General features: G+C 48.4%; 1 long non-coding RNA gene across 1 annotated transcript in view; it reads right to left on the bottom strand.

The window, feature by feature from the left end:
• Positions 1 to 20,193, bottom strand: part of LOC308069325 — a 66,870-nt gene extending 46,677 nt beyond the window's left edge. The window contains exon 1 of the long non-coding RNA XR_013930342.1: positions 1 to 20,193. This exon is cut by the window's left edge and continues 38,174 nt beyond it. This is a non-coding gene — a long non-coding RNA (uncharacterized lncRNA).
• Between the last annotated feature and the right edge of the window lie 5,675 nt (positions 20,194 to 25,868).

Here is a 25,868-nt window from a genome sequence, read left to right on the forward strand (position 1 = left end):
AGAGAAATAAATACATGTTTATTCCTTCTTGGGGAGGACAGTTTTGGAGAGACCCAGGAACCAAGCTACACGGCTGAGGTGCCTTTCCAGATTTGTTTACCAACATACTCTAAGGACATCAGGTTGCCTGTTCTGCCTACAGCAAGGCGAACACTTATGGGTACTATACTGTGTCCTGCACTCACAGGACTGGTTTCTAACAGGTCTTCCTATTCTAGTCCTAGACTCAACATTCCTCCAGTATTCCTGGGTCATCTCTCAACATACCTTATTAATCCCACAAGTCCTAGATAAACTCAGATGAGAATCAAAAAGTTGAGTGTAGAAATGTAAATTAGATTAACATTTTATTTCTTCATAGTTTTTCCACCATGTGAAAAAGGTTTGTGTGTAACACAGGGATTTCTGACATACTCTGCCTTGATTTATCGATACAAAATTTTTCTGCATTTCAACTCCTCTTTTAGTCAAACCTAAAAGTGAGTTCATGAGAATGGTGTAGTTCAGGTCAGAAAAAAGGCATTTCATATGTGAATGTAAATGAAGATGCATGAAAAGGGTTTTCCTTTTAGATAAAAAATCTGATATTTAAAAAAGTGTGAAACTACCTACAGAATATAAGACAAATATCATTTCAGTTGGTTCATAATCCTATCCAGGCTGCAGTGGAACATTTCCCTGAAATGTTTCCTGCCTTGCTCAGTTATTTATGATTTGCTTTCTAGCCTAACTGCAGCAACTGACACCCTGCAAAGAATCAGAATAAGAAAAGCAGCTAGCACCAGCTTTCTCTGAGATGCTCTAACCTTCTGACTCCAAAGCAGATTCATCTCTTATCGAGCCATCACCACAACTCACCACAGGAGCAGTGCGCTGCCATAGTGCTCATGACCAACTCCACAGTCACTTGTTGCTGAACACAGAGCACCCAGGTACTCAGACTGCAGGGAGGAGCTTGCAGGGTAGGCTAGTTCAGCTCAGCGTCAATGTTTAGGTGATACTCTCTGGAGATCTACTGAGGTCTGCAGCACTGCATGAGTTCTCACCTTAGTGAAACCTGTGATGAACTGTAACATTTTCCATCATCTGGAGCAAGGGCTAAGTGTAACCTGCTGCCCTAGTAGCAGCCCACTCCCGCTGAAGCACAGTAACACAGTAGCTGCCAAGCCCTTCCTTCTTCTACATGAGCTTTTCCTGCCTTCCCTGAGCCTGCTGAACTGATGCGAGACACAACCACACCAGGCACACTCCATTCAGTGAATGAAGCTGGCTCTGTTTTGCTGCTACAAAGACCAGCAAGAAATTGCAGCAGCTCTATTCTGCCCTAGGGAATGGAGACAAATGGGTCTGGCTCTCTCTATAGCAGAGTCACCCTCTCATTGTGACCTCCGAAAACTCTCTGTGGCAACTACACATGAGAGCATAGTGAGCCTGAGCAGCATTAACAGGGACACATATTCCCTCCTTAGCTGCGTAAAACTACCCAACAGTAGCACCTCTCAGTGGAAGCTGCAGCAGCCTTGCTTCAGCAGAGCCCTTCTGCAGAGACCAGAGGTGGAAGGGAGATAGGTCACTGGGTGTGATGTGAAAATACCCTCCTTGCAGTCAGCACTGGTCTCCTGCAGCACTCTGCAAAGGGAAAAATCACACTTGTGCTCCAAACCAGCACAAAATTGCCACTAGACTGCCAGAACTGGTTGCCCATGAGGACAGGCTCTGGGTACTGGATTGAGCAGGGCAGTGACATCTCTTGGCTAGACATACTCTCTACTCTCTCTGCTCACATGTTTGTGGCTACCCAGTGGCACAGAGACTAGGCTGTGGTGAGGATAAGGTGCCCATCTGCTGTTTGCACTGGTTGCTCACAGGGCATGCTGTGACCTCCTCCCACCCTTCTCCAGGCACCAGCCGCTTCCATACATTCATCTTCTTGCATATTGAGCCACTGTGCCGTCACTCACAAAGCTTATATTTAAATACGTCCTTCTGTTGAACTCAAATTAAATATAGCCTAGTTGAATCTGATACCATGAGAGAACCAAGGCTGGAGGCGAGAGCGAGAATGAGGAGGAGATCACAACTGAACAAATACATTTAAAGTTGCGAAGTTAACACCAGGCTGCACATCTGACTCAGGTACACACTGGGTTTGCTTCTTTTCAGCTCAGCTATAGTGTTAGTTGCAGTGAGGTCATCCTTGCATGTCCTTCTGCTTTATGTCTCTTACTAGATAGACACACACAAATCTTCAAATTTTACAGACAGAATGAAAATTCACACAAACATTTGTCTTCCTGACCTGTCAGCACTTACGGCAGCGCCTGACTGACAGATGCACGACAGGGGAAATGAGAACCTCTGAAAAGGCAGGTATCTCAGGACTGATTTTGGAGTCTACTGACAACAATAACAATCAACTCTTAGCTAATGTCACAGTGCAACAACAAAGCCTGCGGCAGCTTGTGCTACAATTCAGGCCAAGGACTCATTTTGGGCCCTCTCCTGATGTGGTTTGCCCTGCCAGCCATTTTTCAAGCAGTGCTTAAAATCTGTTTGGGGAGAGTGGCCTGGGTGACTGGATCTGAAAAAGGACCAGAGCTGAATGTATGGATATTAGCAAAGACATAATTAAGGAGCCCAGATGTAAAAAACCAAAAGACCAGAAAGTGTGACCATTGAAGTAAGGAAGAAAAGTTGTAACGTTGTGGTAAGAGCGTTCACAAGAAGTAATACAGTAAAGTTAAAAACCAGATCTTCAGGCCTGCAAGACTCAAGTGTCCAGATCCACTAAGCTGTCTGCTTAATACCTTGAAACTCTTCATTAGGCTTCAGGTTGAACAGCTTCTAGCAGCAGAACAGATTTCATCTAGGTCAGTCAGCCATGAAAAGCCTCATCAGTCATCACATGATAACCTTGATTGAACCATCCACATATATTTAAGAAACCAGTCCCATTAGTTGCATTGTGAGGAACCAAGCCAAGTTGTTCCTATTTCTGTCTCAGTATCCTAAAAGCTAGTCCAGATCTACTTTGCTCCAACCAGCTGACTTACTTTATGGCTACCTGTTGTTCTTTGACAGCTACGAATCCACTATGTTTAGTTACAAACTGAGCCAGGGCAAGGAGAAGCAGAGGAGGAGAGGGAAAAGCATGCTGAGTGAACTTGTCGGGCTTGCAAGAGTTAAAGGTGCTGTGTGTCCCAGTGCCTGTAGACTGTCTCCAGTACTGATAAAACAGTGTGCTTCGAAACATATGGTAGGCAAGCCCTGGTTTGTCCTGCTGCAATCTCTTCAATTATTTTTTCTGTTGTATATTTTACAAAGGATAAATCAGGGAACATTTCAAGAAATGTTTTCTCATTCTAAAACTTATCAAAATATTGCTGACACTGATCCATGGCTGGGAATGTCATTCCTGAATAAACATGATGTCATTCTCATTCCATTCATACTTCTCCTGGACAGCTGCTGTCAGCCTCAGTGAAGAAAAATGCCACCTCGCTGGTGACAGCTGCCACTTGAGGTACTTTGTATATCAGCCTCCATAGGAAAAAAAAAAGAGCCAGTCACGCAGATGCTATTTAAAGTATGTTGCATCTTGATGAGAAATGCAAAAGTTAATATGGAGCAGGTTGCTCTGTGTCAGAAGTCTGGACAATGAAGAATAAGGAACCTTTCTGGTCTCACCTTCCTAAGAAGCAAGACTCAGAGAAGGCCCTCACTCCTGCACTGCATTTGCTTTAAAAACAAAGGAAGTGCTAGCTAAGATGTGCTTTGGTTTCTTTACTTTTCTTTATTTTAATCAAGACCTGGAAAGTCTTCTGGAACTTACAACTTAAGGGGGACAAAGAAGTTAATGACCAAACCTATTTATGTATGCTTGCCATGACTTTATACCTTCTATGTCCCAGAAAATACCCTAGAGATGATACTTCCAACTTGGTGTCATCTGCAAACTTGCTGAGGGTGCATTCCGGTAAGAACTTGTAACTTGACAAAGCAGGTAACTGCCAGGGAGCAGACAAGCCCTCTGCATCCGTTCATGTTTAGAGGGGACTGTTCAGATCAAGGGCTTCAGTCAGACTCCAAAGTGCAAGCACCAGCACGCTAGCTGAAGCTGTGGTCCAGTCTACAACAGACAGGCACATGCATTACTTTGCAACCACACTTAGAATGCTCTGGGAGAGTTCAGAAGGACACAGGTAAATGAGAAATCAGGACAGAAGAATGAATATTTTGACTTCTGATGATGGTTTTTATTAATTTCCTAGGCCACAAAGAAAACTAAACCTAATCCTTTAAGTTTCCTCCACCACCAGCAGAGTCCACAAGAATTGATTACTACAAATCCCTGATATGTGTTGATGGAAACTGTTTTGAGGCAGTTGCAACCCTTGCATTGACTCATTTTTCCTCATTCAGTGTCAAAGGGGCAGATGTATAATCTGGCAAGCTTTCCAGATGCATCTTGAGCAAAGGAAAGCACTGCAAATCATTAGTACTAGGCAGGATCTTTCAGTCTGTCACAGTACCACTGGCAGCACTCAATATGTACTCACAGCACACCCAGGATGACAAGCACCTCATGGAGGGGACACCAGTATTCACCAGAGCCAGTTTCTCAAAGAACAAATAAGTAAATTATCTTCCTTGCATGCTGTGGTGTTTCATCACACACACTCTGCCCCCAGTAGAATGGCAACAAGCCCATGCTAGGCATGAGCTCCTTTGTAGCCATAAATGTTGCATTAATAGGTTTCTTGCTAGTACTGGGCTATCAGTTTAACTTTATTACTTCTCCTGTCCCATAAATGCTCTCAGGTTCTCTTCCAAGGAGTCTGTGCAGATTGCCAAACAGAGAAGAATGACAATGACATGGCCTCTGGCTCTCCCCTGAAACAGCAGCTTTTCTGTCATCCCCTGGAAGTGCTCCAGTTTCTTTACAGCTCTGGAAACGTGACCTAAGCAAGGTTGCCAACACATGTTCGTCCATGTCAGACATTACTCTGATTCTGGAGCCCGCGAGGAGCCTGTCAGCTATCATTCTGTCAAGAATACCCCAGCCCTAGCTCCTCTGCTTTCAAATTCAGTCCGTGTTAGGCTGAGTAAGAGGAGCTGTCAGGTATGTGGAAAAACAATAGCAGCTCTTGCTTTAATTTGCATGCCCAGTATTGAAATCCTTTGTCACTAACTCAAGTAGGCAGTGGATAAAAACTAAGTGAAATATAATGATGCAATTCACATAAATGCATGAAGAGAGGATCTCTGCGCCTAACCTCATGCTTGCCAATGTTCTGGTGCAGATTTGTTGTGTCAAAGCATCAGAAAACAAGCATGCTGGAGTCCCCTGATCAAAATGTTCAGAGTCTCACAGACTGTCCACTTCTGATTTCAGCACAGTGGCAAGTCACCAGTTCTTTCTTTAACCTGCTTTCCTCCGACACCTAAACACCGCCTGACCCTCTGCTGGGACTGCCCTCCAGGTGTGTCCCATACCAGGTTGCTCTATAGCTCTAGCATTTGGAAGAGAGAAAGAAAACCTCCATGCAGATTTTTTATGTGTGTTGGTCTTGCCTGGCCCTTTTGACACAGAGATCCTCTGCTTCTTCACAGTTTCTTCCTGCTGGCCTGTGTGCGCAGCCTTATTCCCTTCTCAGGCTGCCGTTGCAGCCTGCACGGCTGGTAAGCACGCACATCTCAGGCAGCTGAAACACCGAGCGCCTCCCAGCACTATCGGCCCCTCACACTGCAAGACAGGTGGAGAATAAGGGAGCTCCAGCACCTCAGCTTTAAAAAAGAAAGCCAAAGCGCAGAGCAGTCACCTATACAAGACTTTCACAAAACTCTGCCTTAAATCGGCACTAACAGAAGTAAAGCTAAACTTTTCTCCACGTGAAAGCCCTCCCCTGTCTCACAGCCCGGCTCTTTGTCTCACCAGCAGCCACAGATCTCCCCAGTGCTCAGATGTGACACACCCCAAAGCCCCAACCTCACTTTTAATTAAGGACTGTGCCCCTGTCAGCCCGTTTTCCAGGAGACCATGCTCTCCTCATGGAGAGCCCCCTGCAGCACCCAGGCCTCCATGGCCTCAGCCTGCTCTGCGCAGGGATGCAGCCCTCAGGCCAGCACCGCCGCCACTGCAGGCACTGCACATCGTTCATAAGAGAGGATACGACAGAGGGAACTGAGCCCCATGCTCAGTGTAGTGCACTACATCATTCAGTTGCTGTGATCCTGCTGCAAACATCTCCTGAGGGGGAACATGAGCAGCTCCACACGCTCCAGGCCCCAAACACCCCAGACTTCCAGCCTGTCTTCTCTCCAGCCTCACCTGGTGCTGTCTTCTGGGCGATGTTTCCTCACATGGCACCCACAGGAGATCACCTGCTCCACGGAGGCCTCCACCGACACCACCGGCCCTTCCCTTCATGGGGAAGGGGCGTCCACGTCGGAGGGCACCGGCAGCAGAAGGCCGGTCCCTCAGAGAGGTTCCCGCCATGCCCAGGCCGCGGGAGGGTCACTGTGCTGAAGTGAATTCTGGGATTTCCTCCACTTTTGAGGATAAAACACTCGCTTTACAGAGGCCATCACCTCACTGAAAGCACCTTGCACCTGAGGAAAGCCCCACCTTCCTCCCAGCAGCCACCGAAACACTGCAGTTCTGTGAAACGTCCTTTCTCGGAACGTGGCCGCCTCAGAAAAACCCAGCATTTGATTCGAAACCAGCCCCGACAGCCACCTGCCTGCTGCAGCGCGCTGCGGCCAGTCTGTGGCGGGAGGGCAGCTGCCAGCCGGGGCTGCCGCTCCTCCGAGCAGGAACCTGCCCACACCGCTCCAGAACCTTCTGGCACCTTCCCTCAGGGAGACATGGCCACAGCGGAGCCCAGCTGGGCCATGCCGGGGCAGGGTGGCAGCGGCCATGGAGGATCCCCCGCCCTCACGAGGCCTGTGGGCGCTTTGTGAAGGAGGGGGCATCGCCGGCTGCAGAGCAGGGCCAACTCTTTGTAACGGAGTGTGACAGTTTGCAGGGACGCTGCGGGAGGCAGAGGAGGGGACAGGAGCTGCCGCCACAGCTGAGTGGGCATTGCCACAGCACTGTGCAGCCCCCGAGCCCCCAGGGCATGCCCAAAGGCCCGCCAGCACCAGGTCCTGGGGCAGGGACAGGACTTCCTCCATCAATCAAGACAGAGCCTGCAAGCCTCAACAAAGAAAAGCTCTAGCAAAGAGTTAATTAAAGAGTTCCATTTCCCTTCGACACAGACCCTGGTCCTTTGTGAGCACAAAACTAAGCCTGAGCATTCCCACAGCTAATTATGAATATGTTGAGGAGCTTTTCGATATTACCGCTGTGGTTCATGCTGTTGCTGCACAGTGCAGACAACACCCACCTAAAACCACTGGTGTGCTGGCTGCAGCCTCTCCCCTCCCTTGTTTTGTTCGTTTATGTCGCTTGCAAGCTTTAGTGGCAGTCTGGTGTATCCCTGGAACTAAAGCTGTAACTGCTTTCTCCAGGAAATTCTCAAAACTGCACCATGTGAATCTAACCCTGTAATAGTGATGGGGAAATTACAAAGATTTTTTTTTTCTATAAAAAGCTCCTGTATTTTTCTCCTAAACAGGCGGGTCCACAGGTAGAAATACAGAGCAGGCAAATACATGTAAAGCCATGATTGCAGCAACCTTTTGCCAAGGTTCGTCAGAAGCTCTCACAGCTCCTGGCTGTTTCAGAGCAGAGTTGAGTTTTGTGAGTAGATACGTGGTGATGTACGCCCACAAGGAGAGTGGCTGCAAAGCTCAGAACACAGACAGTACTTCCAGAGACTGCCTCTGCTGGAGGGCTTGCTGAGTCACATGCTGACTGCTGAAATACGTGGTCACCTGCTAGCTCAGCTACTGCAAAAATGGTGGGAAGGTGATAGCAGTTCACACTCTAATGCTTCCTCTCACTGCTCAGTGCCAGGTCATCCAGCATTGTTTGCTAATGCCAAGTCCATGTGGGATGTTGAATTAGGACATGGTGTCGGTGCCTTGAGCTCACAGCACAGTTTTCTCCTGGAGGTGCAGCTCAGTACATGGTTAGCATCACACCAACAAAAAGAATTCTGGACTTTAGTTGGACTAAATGTTGCAAACACATGATAAAGACCAACTTCTCCGCAGACCATGCGGAACAGCACACAATAAAGCAAACCATGTCACAAACGTGAAAACCCAGAGCTGCTTTCTCATGTACCATCAAACTCCAGGACTCTCTCTGCCAACAAGACTACTTGCCAGTTTCTTACAGTAAGAGAACTCTTTACACCATTTGGGCTGGTTAAGTATGGGTACCAGCATGTGCTCATGTTCGGCATTGATTCTCCCCAGAAATCCCCCATGGGAACACTGAGAGCAGCTGTAAAACACTCCGTCAGGTCTGCTCCAGGGAGGTGATACTGTCTATCTGCCCGGTCCAACTGATGATACTGGGCTTGGCCTTCCAAGCTCAGCTAATCATGGCCAGCTGACAAGAGACCCTAATACGAGGATCTCACTGGAGCATTAACAGGAAGCAGAGAGCGTTATCTGTGCAAGGGAATGACTGCTTCAAACAAGGACAAAATCAGAAAGCAGAAAATTAGAGCTTCAACCATAAAGTTCAAAGAACATGGGGGAAAAAGCATGAAAAATAATTTTGACACTTTGAAGTAGAACTCAATTGTTCCATTAAACTGTATTTTTAATAAAAAATAACAATAACAGCATTCCAAATATCTATTTTATAAGCTTTACTTATGTATATTTTTTTAATACATGTCAGAAATTCTTACTTGAGGCAAATGCAATATTTATAGAAAGCAAGAGACTTCAAAACAGCTCCAGAGACTTTAAGCTCTCGATTTATTCACAGATTTAGAATAACTCAGGAATACAAAATGACAAAATGTACATTTTTTATATTGTTTACTAATGTATTGTCTCTTGTCCCTGATCCGTCATTTTCCTGACTGGAGGAAACACATTCAGCTTCTTCACTCTCTTTAATGCTACACACTTCTAGAGGAAAATATTCCCATTTGGTGAAAATCTATCACAATTCTGTCTTGCAGAATATCATTCCCAGAGAATTATGTGAAGATCACTAATAAATACATTTTTGCAATGACAGTCATTTCTTCTTTGGTCATGATTTGTACCTATTATTTGCCTCGGCCTCTCCAGTTCCCAGAGAAACTGCTGGTGAGGGTGAAGAAGAGAAGAGGCAGTGCAGCTTCACACCAGCATCCAAATGGAGGTTTGCCAGTGGCTATAAAGGCTAGCAAGGTGTTGGTAGTGAGTTAACCCCTAGTTAGACTGGGTGTGGAAAGATGCCCTGCATGGTGTGTTGGATGTGCTTGGAAGCAAGGAGCAGGCTTTCAGGAGGATGGCGCTGGGAGGTCCATGTCTCCCCCCCCCCCCCCCCCCCCCAGCTCAGACACTACCTGTCTGTGTGGGCTTGTGCAGGTCACAGAACCTCATCCTCAGCAGAAGAAAGGGCCCTCCCTCGGCCAGGGCCCGCTCACAGCCCCTGGGCCCAAGCTGTTCTGGTGAGAGATGCCATGAACAGCCAGCAGAAAATGGGCAAGAAGATAGGAAGCAGTCAAAATACTCTTTCTGTTAGCATAGTAAATGCTTAGTTTTCAAAAACAATGATTCTAGACTCACAGAAAAGAGTTGCTTAAAAATGCCAAATATTGGCTCCTTTTGTATATTAAGTCTGTGTGAATGTGTGACATTCTTCAGTTTGGAGACATTTCTGAAACTGCAGAATTTCCACTGTTCCTTTCTGCCTCCTCAATCAGCAGGTGAATGTGTTTCCCTCTTGCTGGCAGTTGTACCCTGGCAGTTGCACTTTCTGTTCTCATGTGGGTTTTTTCATTATATTACAGTGCACCTGTATTTTTACATACATTGGCCATACCTAAACGCTGAGATAACTGAACACTGAAAAATTTAGGAGCAGCCAGTCTGTAACACTCCACCTATGGCACAGGCACAACATTGCTCTAAAAAGGAGGAAGGGGAAACAGTCAAAAGCCTAAGAGAGCCTTGCAGCATGAGCTGAAGTCTGCTGTCCTGTGCTCTGGTGGAACAAAGTTGGGATATTCAGCTGCAAATAGCTCAACAGTGAAATTTCCAAATCAATACCATGTTTTACTAAGAAACCATAAACTAGTACTGGCTTCTCCTTTTTATTTCAGCACCATGTAAGCTTTAGAATGAAAACTGATGTTCTAAAAAGTAATCTAGCCTCTGATTTTGGGGTGTAAATTTATTCCACATACTTCACTATGTGCCTAGCAGAGGACACTGGGAAACAAAGGAATTTGTGACCCGCATACACAAATAACTATATGTGCAGCATGATACAGATCTGGGCAGACACAGGGTTATTTTTCTTTTCCAAGAAAATCCTGGATCAGAATTAGTCAAAAGACATGTTAACCTGGCAAAAGATAAGTCCAGAGCTCTCCCAAGTGTACTGCTGATGAATCAACAGCTAGAGCACTCAGCCAGCTCAGTGTTGTGCTAGTTACACAGCAATAAATGACGTACTTTTGCTACACAAATTGCAGCAGTGAAGATACGCCGTGAAATGCGTAACTGTTAAAAGATGATGAGCACACAGTTCACTGTACTACTACAGCGTGTCTTTTCTCATTAGACTTAGCCTGACGTTTCCAACTTCTACCAAAGTCCTGCTCAACCAGAAGGTTCCAGCACCAGATAAAAGACCACAAATTTCACCTACTCAGTTTCCTGAGAGAGAAGAAACAAATTTAAGGTTATGTTTCCCCTTGGACCCACGTGGGCCCTGCAAAGGCACAGTGTCTGCCCAAGATCTGCACAGGAACTACAGATCTCAACTTAGTTTGTTGAACCACAGGTGTCATTGGGGCTACATTTCCTGTAGAAGCAACCTCCACCCATACTCATGGCTACCAATGTTCAGAAAAACAATTCTGATGCTTTGGCAAAAATAATTTTGCAAACTGCAGCAAACCAACACTGTTAGGCTCAGTCTTAATTCACAGGAGTGTCCAAAGGTAGATGGCAATTTGAACTTCCTTCTTCCAAGCCAGCAGCTGCACTGGTCACAAGCTGTAAGTGAACCGTGTTCTGCAGCTGCACATTCTCTCTAATAAGTTGGTGAACTTACCGTAGGTGTAGTGCTACCTATGCTCTTCTTCAGACCATCTCTGAGATTTTTTTACTACTTTAAATAAGTGCTTTTAAAACTGATGCAGTTGCAGTCATTTCTGTCACTAGCATCCAAAAGTGTAACTCAGGGCACAAAACATCAACAATTTAAAAGTGAGAATAAGTGCTGGGATCTTTTTTCCTTCCATGGTATCTCAAGTTCAAAGTATGATTCCTCACATAGTGCCTTGATTCCAGCAGCTGGTCTTTAAGAAAAAACAGTAATTGTCTAAAGGCATGTGACAAAATCATGCAAGTTGGTAAAAGCAGAGCCAGAGGGGTGGAAGAAACTGGTGAGTCAGCTCGTCACAGAAACATATTTAGAGCTTAACTGTCTGTAAAACTCAATAGGGGCTATGTGTTCTAGGGCACTGGGCCAAAATATGCCCAAGAGCCTCCAGCTCCGTATGACAGAAGTAGCTCTATCATGCAAACAAACACTTTTCTGAGCAAAGGATTTTAGGTGAGTGAGCAAACAGGTCTTTGTGAGCCTTTCAGCACAAATGGCTTTGTGCTACCAAAATCTGGACCCTTCAGACAGAGACGATTTTCCTCCCTGACATTTCCCCTTCCCCTAAAGGACCTGGGAACAGTTCCCAAAGCACCGTGCACTTGGGGAACAGAGGTTGCATAGCTCACTCACCAAGTGGCCACACACTCGCACTCCCGACAGGTCCAGCCCTGTACCTCCTGTGCCCTCTGCACCTGCACCAGTCATTCCTCCAAAGAGAAAACAGTACATTAATGGCCAGTTTTCTGCCTCCCATGCAGACACTAGCAAGCACCCAGTTGTACCAGACCCACGCAGCAGACTCCCTGGCAGGTGGCACTCTTGAACAGAAACACCATCAGGAGGGATGGCCCCAGGCCAGTCACCCAACCTGCCATGAGCCAGTTGCTGCAGACACTGGTCCCACCGTACCCGTTGCTGTCTGCCTCAGCTACTGGCTAGTTTCTGCTCTGATCATATAAAACTATCTTACAGCATGAAAACAATCAGTGAAACTTCTAGGACATAAAGCAAGGGTGCAGTGCAGAAAGAAACGGTGTCACAGGGCAAGCCCGGCCCAGAAGGATTTTTATGGGCATACAGAAATACAGGGAGCTGCTGTGCAAGGGCACACGTGGCTGCCTTGGGAGACACGGCTGCTGCCACAGGCAGGGCCTGGCCGGGCTCCGCGCTGGCGGGAGCGATCAGCACTCACAGACTGGGCTTAACAGTGGGTTTTACAAACAGTTTTTACCAGCTGAAGTGATCCTGCAGCTGCCTTTGGAGACTGCTATTAATAGTTAATTTTGGACCATTTGGTTGGTGCTGACAGAAAATCCCCCGAAGTGCTCACCAATGAAAGCTTTCCCTGGCTACCTTTAAAAGGGGAGGCTGATTAACCAAGAGGTTTAATTGTTATTTTTGATGTTCTGGGTGTTTCCATGAGACTCTGGCACAAAGCTGTGGAGATATTTTAATGTAAGCTTTGACAAATTCACTGGAGCTAAAGCAGAGCGCTAACACTGGAAGCTCTGAGGAAGTGCCAAAACGGGAGTTTTTAGTGTATTGCACAGCTCAGGTTTGTGCTACACAGGCTGCCATGGCCAGTGGCATTTCTTTGCGGGACAATTTCGCTACTAGCACCCTGTACCCTCCTTGACCAGAGTTATTTTATTTGTCCCAATACACACAAAACTACTGTTTTTTCACAAAATCAAAGAACAAAGCCTTGCTGACACCAAAAATGCCCCACATCACCCTGATCACAACCATTATGCAATTATCTGCAGAGACATGGTGATAACTCTGCTTCAAAGGCGTGGGAGATACGGTTTCAGATTAGGACCACAGAACAAATTCTTTGGTTTGATGACACCAAAGAGCTCATACAACTCTGCTGTAATGAGTAGGCATAATATACTGACCCTCATGGGCCCTGCTTCAAGCCCACGGTGGGCTCTTAAATCAGCAATGTCCAGTTTGGGTTATTTTTCTTCTATGTAAATAAGGAAATTCATGCTATTGAGAATTGTGGTTAAACTGCACAATAAAAAACATGGGCATTTGTCTGTATGGAAACCATCTGTGGTCATAAGGTCTAGGGCAAAATCACAACTGCCCTGGGTACCTAGAGAAGTGGTTACTGGCATCACCAGGCCCAGCTGCTGCCTGTGCAGACCAGCAACTGGTGCCATTCCAGCAAACCTTGCAGAATCACAAAGAGCAATTTCCAAAGCATTTGAGCTGGTGCTTTTCACCGGCACTAAATTCATTCAGCTCCTGTGCAAGGACAGGGTGGCGGAGCAGGTTTCAGATCCTGGGGAGACCTGTGCATAACCCCGCCTGTGCCCATCCTCTCTGCGACCTGGCCTCACTGCCTGTTGCTGCACCTTGGCATACTGCAGGGCCTTGGGCTAAGTCAGTCCTTTCCGTATCATATCGGTTATTGACATTTCCCTGTTCACAGCTGCTGCAGGAGCAATGCTGTCACCAGGGCTCAGTGCAACGACTGGATCGGGGATGTGGGGGAAGGCTGCTCATGCTCTGAACACGCTGGATGAGCAGGACCCACAAGCTCCTGTGCCAAGGGAGCCCTCTTCTCTCTGATACTTTGTCTTAGCAGGACCTCGCATTTTTGCATCTTGCTCCAGTGCTCGTTCACAAGCCTGACACGTATGACTGTATCCTGTGTGGCCCCTGCTAATTCATGACAACACTAGTGACGGACAAGAGCTGGCACCTTCCCCATCAACACACACTCTGGGCCAGCATGAGCAGCAAATCTACAGTTGAGGAATCTCTTAAGTTAAATGCTGGAGTGAGTGCTTGTGGCTGTATCTTGCAAGCACTGTTCAAAAGACTTGGCTCCTGGGGTTGGAGTATATCATCTTCAGTGTGAGCCTTGCTGAAGTTAATATTAATGCTACAAATATTAATGCTACAGCTAAGCCAGCCAGCTGCTGCACAAGGCAAAGAGGAGAGTTTATAGCTGAAAAGTCCCTGCAGCCTATTAGTTCTCTGCAAGACAGCAGTCTCATCCTTCCAGATGTGCGCTCTGGCATTCAGTTCCAAAGCGTCTGAGAGCTGTAGAGCTGGCAAGCTCTACACATGCCAAATGTGTCAAAAACATTTCTGAGGAGCGTCTGCTCTTGCTACCCATCCCATGCTGTCCCGTGCTGTTCCTGACATGACCGCAAACGGTAGTGTCACACATCAGGGTTCTCGCTATCAGGAATGACATTTTGAAGCCACACTCCCGGTGTCAGCCCCAGCTCTGCTGCCGAGCCCTTGTGCCAGCACGGGCTGGTGATTCAGGCTGTGCTGAGACCGAGCAGGGGGTGCTGGCCGCAGGGCGCTCCACCTCCTGTCACCAGGCAGGGACGCGGTGGAGGGGTCCTGGCTCCCCTCTGCTGCCGTCCCTGGTTTCCTCGCCGTGAGCGAAGGCTGAAGCACGCTGCTGGGCACCGGGGTGTTGCAGAGATGTGGCTCTGGGCACAGCCTGGGTACCTGCCCAAACTGGGAGCCTGCGTTGTTGGGCTGGGTTTGTGGATTCTCACCTCCCTGGTTCGTAGGTGCGTATCAGCCTGTGCATGTGCCACTAGCTGGAGGTGTATTTCTATCACACACCGGCTTAGCAGGACCCATGCCAGAACCTTTGTACACGTTACTAAGTTTCAATAAAGAAAACGTTGCTTTGTTGAAGGGTACAACGATAAAACTGAAACCTTTTCCACTGCATGTTTAACCAGAAGTTACAACATCGGTGGATGCTGCTTTTAATTCTCATTCACACAGAAGCAAATGGCTTGCAAAGATGCACATTTTCATGTCCTGAATAGCAGTACTTTTTGGAAGAAAAAAAGGCCTTTGAGAGAGCAGTGATCGCTGCGTTCCAGCCCAGAGGTGTGGCTGCCACCTTCCCTCCATAGTAACGTGAACAAGTGCGCTCCTTGGGGGAATTAGAGAGTTGAATTAGCAACCACTGGCCCTATCGTGGACACATGTCACAATGCAAACCAACACTGTAGGAGAGGTTCGCTTTTATTTGGGGGTGAATTGTATTTCCATGAAAGAGAGACAGTAAGGCTAATGGTGCAGGCACAGAAATTAGCCAGGATGTGACAGAGGCATAGTGAGTAATGCACTGGAAGTACTAGTGGGGGGGGGAAGACTGAGCAAGAAGTATTTTTTTTCTTTTTTACATTTGTATGTGGACAGATAATATACACTTACATCTCTTGGTGTGTTCTGTATTAGTCTCTCCAGTGTCACTGTCTGCCCCTAAAAGACCAACATTTCCCACTCTTCCTCTACTTCCACAGAAAGTTTTACATGACCTCTGCACAGGTGGAGAACAAATTTTGTTCCGCCAAGTTCTGGCACATTAAACCTAACAAATATACAAGAGATGCAAGAGTAGCTAATGCTGTGTGCTCATTGCCTTTGTGATGCATCACTACTAAGGGGAGTGTAGAGGGGGCCAGTCCAGAGCAAAACTATTGTTTGCAATTGCCTTTTCCTTTTGACATTTTCATCGTATGTTCTTTTAGGATTGTAAATCTCCTGCAATGCCTTTACAACACAGCTGAGAAGAGGCAATATCTAAAAGGCTGAGGAAGAAAATGTCCTGCCACCTGGGAGCAGCACTCTTTATCTCCCCAGTAACATTCAGGTGTCTTGGGCCAGTCTGGCTCTCTTCTTTTCCACTATGATATTTTTCAGTCAATGCATGCCTGATTCTTTTTTTGTTCTTTCCTGAATTGCAGGTAGCTTTGAAAAAATACGCATGAACCAGCCCTGCCAGGTGAAAAATAAAGGCTCCTGATTGCTGTCATTATTATTATACCACTAGACATTTTATTAACACTAAAGTGTGACATTTCCCTCCAAAGAAAGGCCTTCTTCTGCCCTTCTGCATGGCTACTTTATTGAATCCAAACTCCATTTCCGACGATCTTCACCTGTTTAAATGCTGCTGTGTTTCTAAAAGCAATTTAACCTTTCATCTTTTATAGATGGATCCTTTTTTAACAAAAATCCTATAGGGCCATTTTTCTCCTCATCTCCTTGTGATCTCAGTGATATTACGTGATGTAGCTTTTGAAGAAGAAATGCCGAAACAGCAGCTTCACCACCTGCAGCTAATGCAGCAGGAAAACGGAAAAGGCAACCTGGAAAAATCCCTTTTCAACATTTCTCTCACAAGCTCCTGGTAAGAAACCCCCAAACTGACAATGTCTCTTGCATAGAAATGATGGGCAAGTGCCCAGGAAGGAGGGAAGGGCCTGGAGATTTTGCCAGTGTGAAACCCTTCAGCTTGTTTTCCAGCCTTACATCCTCTCATTGCATCAATGACTCAAGCGCCACCCAGCTTTAATTATCTATATTTGGCAATGGCTGTGTGTTGGCCAAGGTAACACAGCCTCCTGGGATGAAGAAAGTTATTCCAAACACAACCAGTGCCAGAGAGGTGCAGTGTTTAGAGACAGAACTGTTTTCAAGGCATTGTTGGATGATTTTACTGCTTACTTACTGCATGGCTCACACGGGATTTTTGGTTCAATAAAAACCAGACAAACTACAGACACTAGTATGTATTTTCCTCTACTAAACCCTCTAATCCCAATTCAGTCCAGAGTACTCAGAGAAATGCAGCCTCTCTCCATGCCAGTACATGCTTCTCCTTCTCCCTCCTCAGCCCGGGCATCTCTGCGGGGGAGGCAGATCCGTCCTCACAGCAAGGCCAGTGCTCCCTGCGCCCACACACGCCACCCCAGGCAGGGATTTACCACCAGGGACCAGAGCACCACAGGGCTGCACTGGCACCAGCTGCAGCACGTCCCTTTCTCCTCCTCCCATCTGCTTTGGCACCAAAGCTGAGTGATGGCCAGAGCCCACAGGGTCTTTGGAAAGACCTACCACAAATGCAGAGCCCTCCACAGCGCCGCTTGGTCCAGCTCTGCCACGTGCCCGTGGAGAGGCACCTGCCTCCGCTGCCCAGCTGGGATCACCCCGTGCCAGCTGGGGGGAGCACAGAGAGCCTGGGCGCTGTGGGAAACTCAAGGTGGCTCCAGACAGGGCCGGGCACCCTCTCCCCGTACGGCCACGCTCGGCTCCTTCCTGAGCCCCTGGCCGGGGAGAGCAGGGCGGCAGCTGGCTGCCTTACCCACGTGGGGAGGGACTGTGTGTCCGCAGAGGAGCCCTGATGACCCTTAGGCTCTGCTCACCCTACGTTTGCACAGCATTAGTCCTATGTTTTCTCATCTAATGGCTCTTGTGGGCTGCCCCACTTCCACAAGGGAACTCACCGCTCCAGGTCCCCCAGGAGGCCCAAGCACTGCGGCAGGAGACTGAGCTGGCTGAGCAACACAAACAGCGGCTGCCACAGCCCCAAGGTCTACCGGTGCCGAGGGGGACAGTCAGAGGTCCCTGTGAGCAAGCCCTGCCATGAAGAAAACCAAACATGCCCTGGTCTTCCCGTCACCGAGAGGTTCTCAGGAGTTTTTCAGGGAATTTTGAACAGTAACAAGTAGAGAACTTGGACCTTTTCTTTATAAAGTCTCTGGATCTCTAGTTTGAGCATTGTCTGGTGACTATGGAGAGGAACTGCTGAGTGCTGCAAATGGAAGTTCCTTCCTTGGTGCGGGCAGCTGTGCCTGAGCAGGAGCAGTGCTCGCTGACCCTGAGTACAAGCTGTTTTGCAGATCTCCTGCTCCCTTCTCTCTCCCCTTCCCTGTCCCTCTGCATATCAGGTGTCAGGTTTTAGTTTTGGAGCTTTTGCTTCAGAAAAGCTTCTTCCGGCTACACCTGTGAACATCCTCTTGCTCTGGAAGATGTTATTGTGCATTTCACCCAGAAATGAAAGACTGTGGACTCTCACAGGTGTGCCATCTCTAAGCTGTAGTTAAAATCTACATTTAACTATAATTTACTTTATAAAACACATTAATAAAAATAATTAAGGCCACATAGCCAGAGCATCCACCAGCCAGAGACATCATTAACATTCCCTGTACCTGAATAACAAGCAAGGAAAAACAACACAGGGATTTAGAGTTCAACTTGCAAAAGATAACACCATGCATTAGAAGCGAATGAGCCTCCCAATGGGAGAAGCACTAGAGAATGGAAAGAAAATAAAGTAGGGCAGTGTGCCAAATTCAGGAGGTTTAAAAAAAATAAGCAGCACAGCCATCACAAAAGAATCCCCGTTTCAGCCCAGCATGGGAGGAAGTATGAACTGAAACCCAACGAGGATTTCCATGTTACTGTCTTAATTTGTAAAGGCTTTGAAAAATAACACAATGCTGAGCTGGTCTTTCTTTTTGGGGAAGAGGGGAGAGGGTCAAAGGGAACTGTATTGGTTATCAAATAATGACAGAAAAAGCTATTCTCTCTGGCTCTCCTAAACTCCCAAGTGACTTGAAGGGACACAAAACACATCCAAAGAAACCCTTGCACAGGAAGGCAAAGCAAAGCCTGCACCTTTCTCCAGCACGCTGCTCTTGTGTAGCTGCTCCCTGCCTCCTTGCTGTGCGCTGACACACAGCTGCTGTCCCCCCGAGGGACGGGAACTGCACCTTGAAACGGAGACCGATGCTTGGCCTCACACAGGAAGACACGCTTTGGCGACTGAAAAGCATATGGCAATAATGGCAGGATCAGATCCTGGGCATTCAGTGAGAGTTCTGGACACACGCCACCATGAAGGGCTCGTACCTTGTAATTACTGGTCCAAGCTGGAGGGAGTTTATGCTAATGACACCCACAGGTACAGGACACAGAGCCTTTTTGTCCATATTGCTAAGGGATGCCACATTCACATCTAACTTTGCCTCCTGTTCAGGATTTTTGATTTTCCCATTCTTATTCTGACAATTTTAATTGTATAAACCCCAGCTTTTCACCTTTTGTTACTCAATGGATATAGGAGAAGGTGAAATACAGGTAGAGCACCACAAAAGCAAAAGGCAGGTGAGCTTTGAAGGAAAAGGGATATAGGAAAGGGACAAAAAGGAGCATAGAAATGGAGGGTTGATCTCTGTTGTACTCACAGCATGTAGTAAGCCAAGCAACAGCTACTGTACCTTAACTAGGCAACCGGTAGAAAATCAAACCTTCCCTGTGATCAATAGGATAACGGTGAGAGTTTGATTAGCCTTCGAAAAATTACAATAAGGAGAGAAATTTTTCTCTCCATGGGCTGGGTGATTTCCCTGTGAAAGTTTTTACAAGAATGAGGCTGCATATAATGCGTCTTGTTAACCCAAATTACATGCACTCGAATTCCCTCTCTTTCCCCAAAGAAATCAGAGAAGAAATCAGGCGTGAAATGGCATGTGGGTGGGGCTGCGCAGAGCAAGCACCACACTTGTAATTAAATGAGACTCGCTGAGCCCCCCCTTCTCACAGCCTTTCAGTTTTTCTGCTGGGCTTCGCTCGCTACCCAGAAACTGGGGATGTACTGCTTGTGCACGGATTTTACACACTGTGCCAGAGAAAGCACGCTGCAAGGAACAGGGGTGCCTCTTGCCTTTCTCTAGGTCAGGAAACCTTCAGGCCTGAACTTCGTGCTGCAGCCCCAGAGCAGAGCTGACTGCTAGAAATGCGTCATCTACTAATTTGTCGAGTCCACTTTTTAGTATCTGACACAGAAGGGCTTCTATCCTGTTCACTAGAGGCAACCAGACAGTGTGATGCATTGCAATGTAATTTTTCTAATCACGTTCATCATTTCTGCTACCAGATAATGTCACCAACTTCACCAGACGTGCCAGGAGCCCCTTCTGCCCTGTCACCCCCCAGCGTGTGCCCACACCCCCATGTGCCGCTGTTTGCACCGATGGGGTGAAACTCCCTGTGCTGGTCCCCGCCAGCGGGCAGCATGTGTGGCACTGCTGTACAGCTCAGGGCAGCACATGTGACACAGCTGTACAGCACGGGGCAGCACGTGCAGCACGGGGCAGCACGTGTGGCACAGCTGTACAGCACGGGGCAGCACGTGCAGCACGGGGCAGCACGTGTGGCACAGCTGTACAGCACGGGGCAGCACGTGCAGCACGGGGCAGCACATGTGACACAGCTGTACAGCACGGGGCAGCACGTGTGGCACAGCTGTACAGCACGGGGCAGCACGTGCAGCACGGGGCAGCATGTGGGGCACAGCTGTACAGCACGGGGCAGCACGTGTGGCACAGCTGTACAGCACAGGGCAGCACGTGCAGCACGGGGCAGCACGTGTGGCACAGCTGTACAGCACGGGGCAGCACGTGCAGCACGGGGCAGCACGTGTGGCACAGCTGTACAGCACGGGGCAGCACGTGGGGCACAGCTTTACCGCATCTCACATTCACAAGCTACGTTTCATTGACCTGGAGGCTTGAGAGTCCTTTGAGCCTTTGCATGGCTACACATTGCGGTGGGTTTACAGTCCGCTCCCAGGAAGTGCTGCAGGAGACCCTGCAGGCTGCGGCCGAGCACCCAGGGGTGCTGCTGAGCTGTGGGGCGCGTTGGTGTGACACCGGTGCCCGGCCAAGTGCCCCCCAAGAGCCTCCCTATTGCCCTGGCCACGTTCAGGACTGTGGGTTTTCTCTCGCAGCCCGGCGCAGGGAGGCAGCACGCTGGTGCGGCAAGAGGCAAACCCCAGCCTGGCTGTTCGTATGGGAGTAGGTGCCTCCAGCTGCTGGGGGGTCCGGCCAGGTGCAGGGGGGCTGCGGCCCCTTCGCCCACCCGGCCCAAGGGCGCCGGGACCCTTCCCTAGACCTTCCCGCTGCCGAGCTCCCGCGGCTCTCGAAGGCGGCGGGGCTGGGGGTGCGAGGAGGGCCTGGGGGGCTGGGCTGGGGGGATTGGGCTGGGCTGGGCTGGGCTGGGCTGGGCTGGGCTGGGCTGGGCTGAGCTGAGCTGGGATGGGCTGGGCTGGGCTGGGCAGGGCTGGGCTGGGCTGGGCTGGGCAGACCCCTCTGCCCGCAGCGTGCGAGGCCCCGCAGCGCCACCGCCAGGGGCCCACCCGGGCACCCGCTGGCTCCGGCACCCTGCGGCTCAGGCACCCCCTGCCTCCAGCACCCCATGGCCCGGGCACCCCCTGGCTCCGGCACCCCGCAGCCTGGGCACCCCCTGGCCCACCTGCTGGCATCGCTGCGGGGAAGAGCTGGATCAGCCCCCGGTGCAGGAGCTGCGGGACGGGGTGCAGGAGTTGGGTTTGTGAGAGCTGCTCATGTCTCCTGGTGTGCAGTGAGGGGGAACCCCGGTGCGGTAGTAAGGAGAGGGGCAGCCGGTACTTGGAGAAAGCCAGGACACTCAGCCCTACCCAAAAGCCCTTTGGGGACAAGGAATGGAGCTAAGAACATGTGCCAGCGATGCCATCCTGTGCCCACAGGCTCTTTGGGGGTGGTGGACTGAGCACAGGAGCGCTCAGGAACTGGTGTGAGTTTTGTGCCAGGTCTGGTTTCATAGCTGGAGACCAGCCATGCTGACCCAGCCCGGACCCCAGGCCAAGCCTGCGAGGGCACCCGTTTGACACCATGTTGGTGCCTGATGTGATGCGGTTCGTTATAGCCTGGACAGCAATCTTGTGCATGTGGGTGCTGCAGTTCCCAGTCCCTGCCATAACATCCACGGGAATGGATTCCCTGTTTCCCAGACAGCACAGAAAACGGTGTATTCAGTTGCTGCTATTATTAACGGCAGTAATAGAAGTACAATAGAAGTACAATAATGTAAATACTAATAATTTGCACGGCAACAGTGGCAAGAGCGCTCGTCTCACAGTGGGGCCTAGTTGTGCCAGGTGCCAGAGCACACGCAATGCCCAGAAGTCTGCAATCCAAAGACACTCAGCAAAGTCTAGGTGACAGGAGCACTTCAGCCCCACTCCTACAGCTGAAGTCTGAGCTGCTAGTGGAATGTAATGGCAAGATGGATGTTTGGTTATGAAAACAGATGTTGTGACTCTTCCCCTGACTTCTGCTTCGCTGTACACTTCCCTCTGTCGGTGTGGAGACCTGCCATTGCTTCCAGGCTTGCACTCCTCTGGCTCTCTGGTCCTGGCTGTCCTTGAAGCCCACTGTCTCCTTGGCGGCTTGTGTCCCTGTTTCTTTTATGCTACTGGTGCGCTGGCACCCTGCCTGCTGGGGCTCCTTGCTCCTCAGGCCTCCCCTTAGCTTCTGGCTTTGTTTTTGTCAGTGAAGCATACGGTGCAGCGCCAGCGGTCCCGGTGATGCAAGGGAAGGCTGTGGTTGCAATAATAAGCTGTGTAAGTAAGCCCTAAGGGGAGCAACCTGGGACAATACGCTCACGGTGCTGCCTTCCTCCCGGGAGCAGGGACAAGGGAAAGAAACAAAGGAGACTAAGTGAAGAGAGGCAAGCAGGTAGCACTGGGGAGACAGCAGGTGGAAGCAAGGCAGCAGCGTACAAAAGATGAAAAGAGGAACGTAAGAAGAATATGAAGCTCAAAGAGGTGCTCAATCTGGGACAAGAGAATGCCGAAGAAGGAGCCACGTTTTAGGCCTTTGCAACAATAGGTTGTGAGGGGGTCTGCTTAGCAGAGGATCAGCTCTCCTCCTTGACTGACAGCTGCTAAATGTGTCAGTATCTCAAAAGGAGATGTTTTCAGTGCCATGCACCTCAGGCTGCCTCTGCTGATCCACTGCCTCAGGTCAGGTGTATTTTAAACACTATAAAATAGCAGCATCTTCAACAGTTCCTGAGAATCTCCCCTCCTCTGCAGTCATCAAAATGCACTCCTCATTCATGTCTCCGTCTGACACTGGGAATATCTCAACCCTTAGCAACAGGTGATGACAGGGCATGACATGTTACATCAGTGTTTCAGTCTCTAGAAGAGCAAGATTAGGTTTCTCCCACTGTTGCATTCATGTCCTGTGAGATGCACGGGGCTCAGCTTGCAAGCCAAGTATCATGTTGCCTACACACGGATGTATGGCTGAGCACTGCAAAAACACAGCTAACATACCGGTAATCCTTTCATCTTTTTTTTTAAATTCAGCCCTTTACCTGGGGCCAACTTAATGTAACGCTTTGACAGTCCAGATGCCATGTCAAGAACACATAAAATTAAACTCATTTTTCATCAGTGCCCCAACAGAAACGGCAGAGGTGGCCTTGTAGAAAACACAGGCAAAGCTGTGTTTTTTAAAGAGAGCTTGTGCGCAACTGAGCTTACTACAGGCTGGAATCTGGGGCTGAGGGTCCTGTCTGGTTCAGTTTGGTGAGGAAACCGTTGAGGCTTTTTGGAGATGCCTGTGCTACAGTGCAAGATGACCCAGAGACTACCCAGGCAGCTCCAATTGCTGCTGCACAGCGCTGAGCCCTGGCTGGCTGGCTGCTCCCGCCGTGGCTGTGGGCTCTGGGCAGCCATCACCTGGTAATGTGCTTTGGCTACTCCACAAAGCTGACCAGGGAGCCACCTAATAAAAAACCTAGAATTACGTGTTGGAGACCAGTGCCTTTAGTCTTGATCTGTGTCCAAAAGCAGTAAGGAGAATAAAGCAGAGGGACTCTGATGTTATTTAGGTGTTTACTTCTTGTTCTCACTATTCCCAAATGTTCCTGGAAACTGCTACAAAATCCGAGCATTGTCTTGCTTCCAGGTGCTGTGCCTCTCTGGCAAGGAGGACTGTAAGCCCAAAACTGGAGCTTGGGGAAGGCTGTGCTCAGTAGTGGGAGAATCTGGAGATTTAGTCTTGTTAATCCAAAGAAATTGCTGCAGCTGGGCCACATCAGTCCATTTTTGCAAAATAATAGAAAAGCAGGGATGGACAGGTTTGGCACGTGGGACCCAAATGGGGCCATTTGGTGTGTGTCCAACCAAGGGAGCTTTCCCAGAGATGTGACAGTGACATACAGACACACTGCATTCCCGAGCACTACAGATCACGTACTGCGTAACTGCAAGGCTTTCAGCCTCCCTAATGAATCCTGTTAACTGTATCATTAACAATGATCAGCTAGGCAAACAGCAAAAGAGGTAACCAGTTATTAACAGAGGACTCTTTTATTGTTTCTAAAAATACGCCTGTGCAGCTAGGTGTTTTCTTGTTCTCTACGCACACATTAAAGAGAAACTGCAGAGCAATAAACGTTAGTATTTAAAAACACCCAAGTTAAGAAGGGCACATTCACTATAACTTTCCTCTTTATGGAGGAATAACAAAGGATCCCTAAGCTTCTATGGTTCTACAGAGACTATAAAACGATTGTGAGTTTAACTGAATCTTTCCTGGTTTTGAAGGTATAAGATTAGTGTATATCAAGGGAATACGTTTTGCTAATACTTGAGGTTCAGTCCAGCTGCATTTTCCCTTCATTTTATGGCATCTGGTTTTGTCACTTTCAACAGTTAGGTAATGCACCAAGATAAGAAACATACCCAAAATTAAACTCTGTAAAAGGAGGGATTGGACTTACATTTTCCCATTACAGGCTTTGTAGGACTGGAAACTTGGGCAGCCAGAAACGCGCGGCGCTAGTGCAGTAAGTGACATCTTTCCTTGTTAATTATTCATACGTAACAACAGATCTACTGCTAAGTAAACACATTTAACGAAGAGAGCCAGCTTACAGTAGCAAAGAGCAGTTTTGGGTACAAAGGCAGCATGTGTAATAGGCTGGGTTTGCCTCCTTCAGATTTCTGACAGAAAGCTTGGAAGCATGAAAGAGAACGCTAGCCCTCTGACATACTCTTGCCATCTTTTACCTTCTGTTAAGAAGGGCTGGGGTGCTGAGCTGTTGGTAAGTATTGAATGTTTAAGTATTGTTACAGACACTGTAGATTGTTTTCTCCCTGACCTGTGCACCGTGAATCTGAAATCGTTCCTCAAACCAAAAGCCTTCTGGGGGACCGGGGACGGCGGCACCTCTAACACAGTTAACGTCTCCTTATCCTGGCAATCCTGCACTCCTGACCTCCGGGCCCAGTGTCCTTCCCAAACACTCCTACACTGACTTTTATGTAGAAATGTATCTTTATTTTCTTTCAGTTGTAAAGCTCCTAGGACCTCTGCTGTCTCTCGGGGAAGGCAAAAGGATAGACTTCTCATGCTCTCAGCCTTACCTCTTTTGACTGTGTTTAGTTTTCCACATCTGTGCTCACAGCCTTGTGCTTTCTATCTGCAGTTACCAAATAATATGATCTAGTGTCTCCTTCCTGGAAAAGGAAGATTTCCTTCAGTGCCATCCTGTATAAATTCCACTGAGTTTGTTGCATGCGATTGATGTGTGCATTGTCACATATCTTGCAAATCTCCAAATGGACATGCAATAGTTTCTGGTTTCCATTTTCCAAAATAACACAGATCAGGTTCTCCTGTCTTCAGCATGGCTTGGTCAAGCAGCTGTTAGGACCCAGAAGGTGCAATAGAGGTACATGCTCATGGCCACATCCAGCTGCTGCAGTTTCATTTTTGCATGGCTTCCCACGTGAAATGTAATGACTTCCACTTTGCAACCACACACATTTTGCTCTAGTTTGGCACTGTTCACTCAAGAACTTCAAAGCGCTTTCTCAAAATAACAGCAAGTCACCTCTGGACAGCCTGCGCTGGCTGTGAAGTACTGTTCTCGGCAGCACAGGAGGCAGGAGTCCTGCCTCGGCCTCTGCTCCAGCCAACAGGCAGAAAAAGAAAGAACAGAAATACCCGGA

This window comes from Falco punctatus (assembly GCF_963210335.1).
Source record: "Falco punctatus genome assembly, chromosome: 9".
Lineage (NCBI taxonomy): Eukaryota > Metazoa > Chordata > Aves > Falconiformes > Falconidae > Falco > Falco punctatus.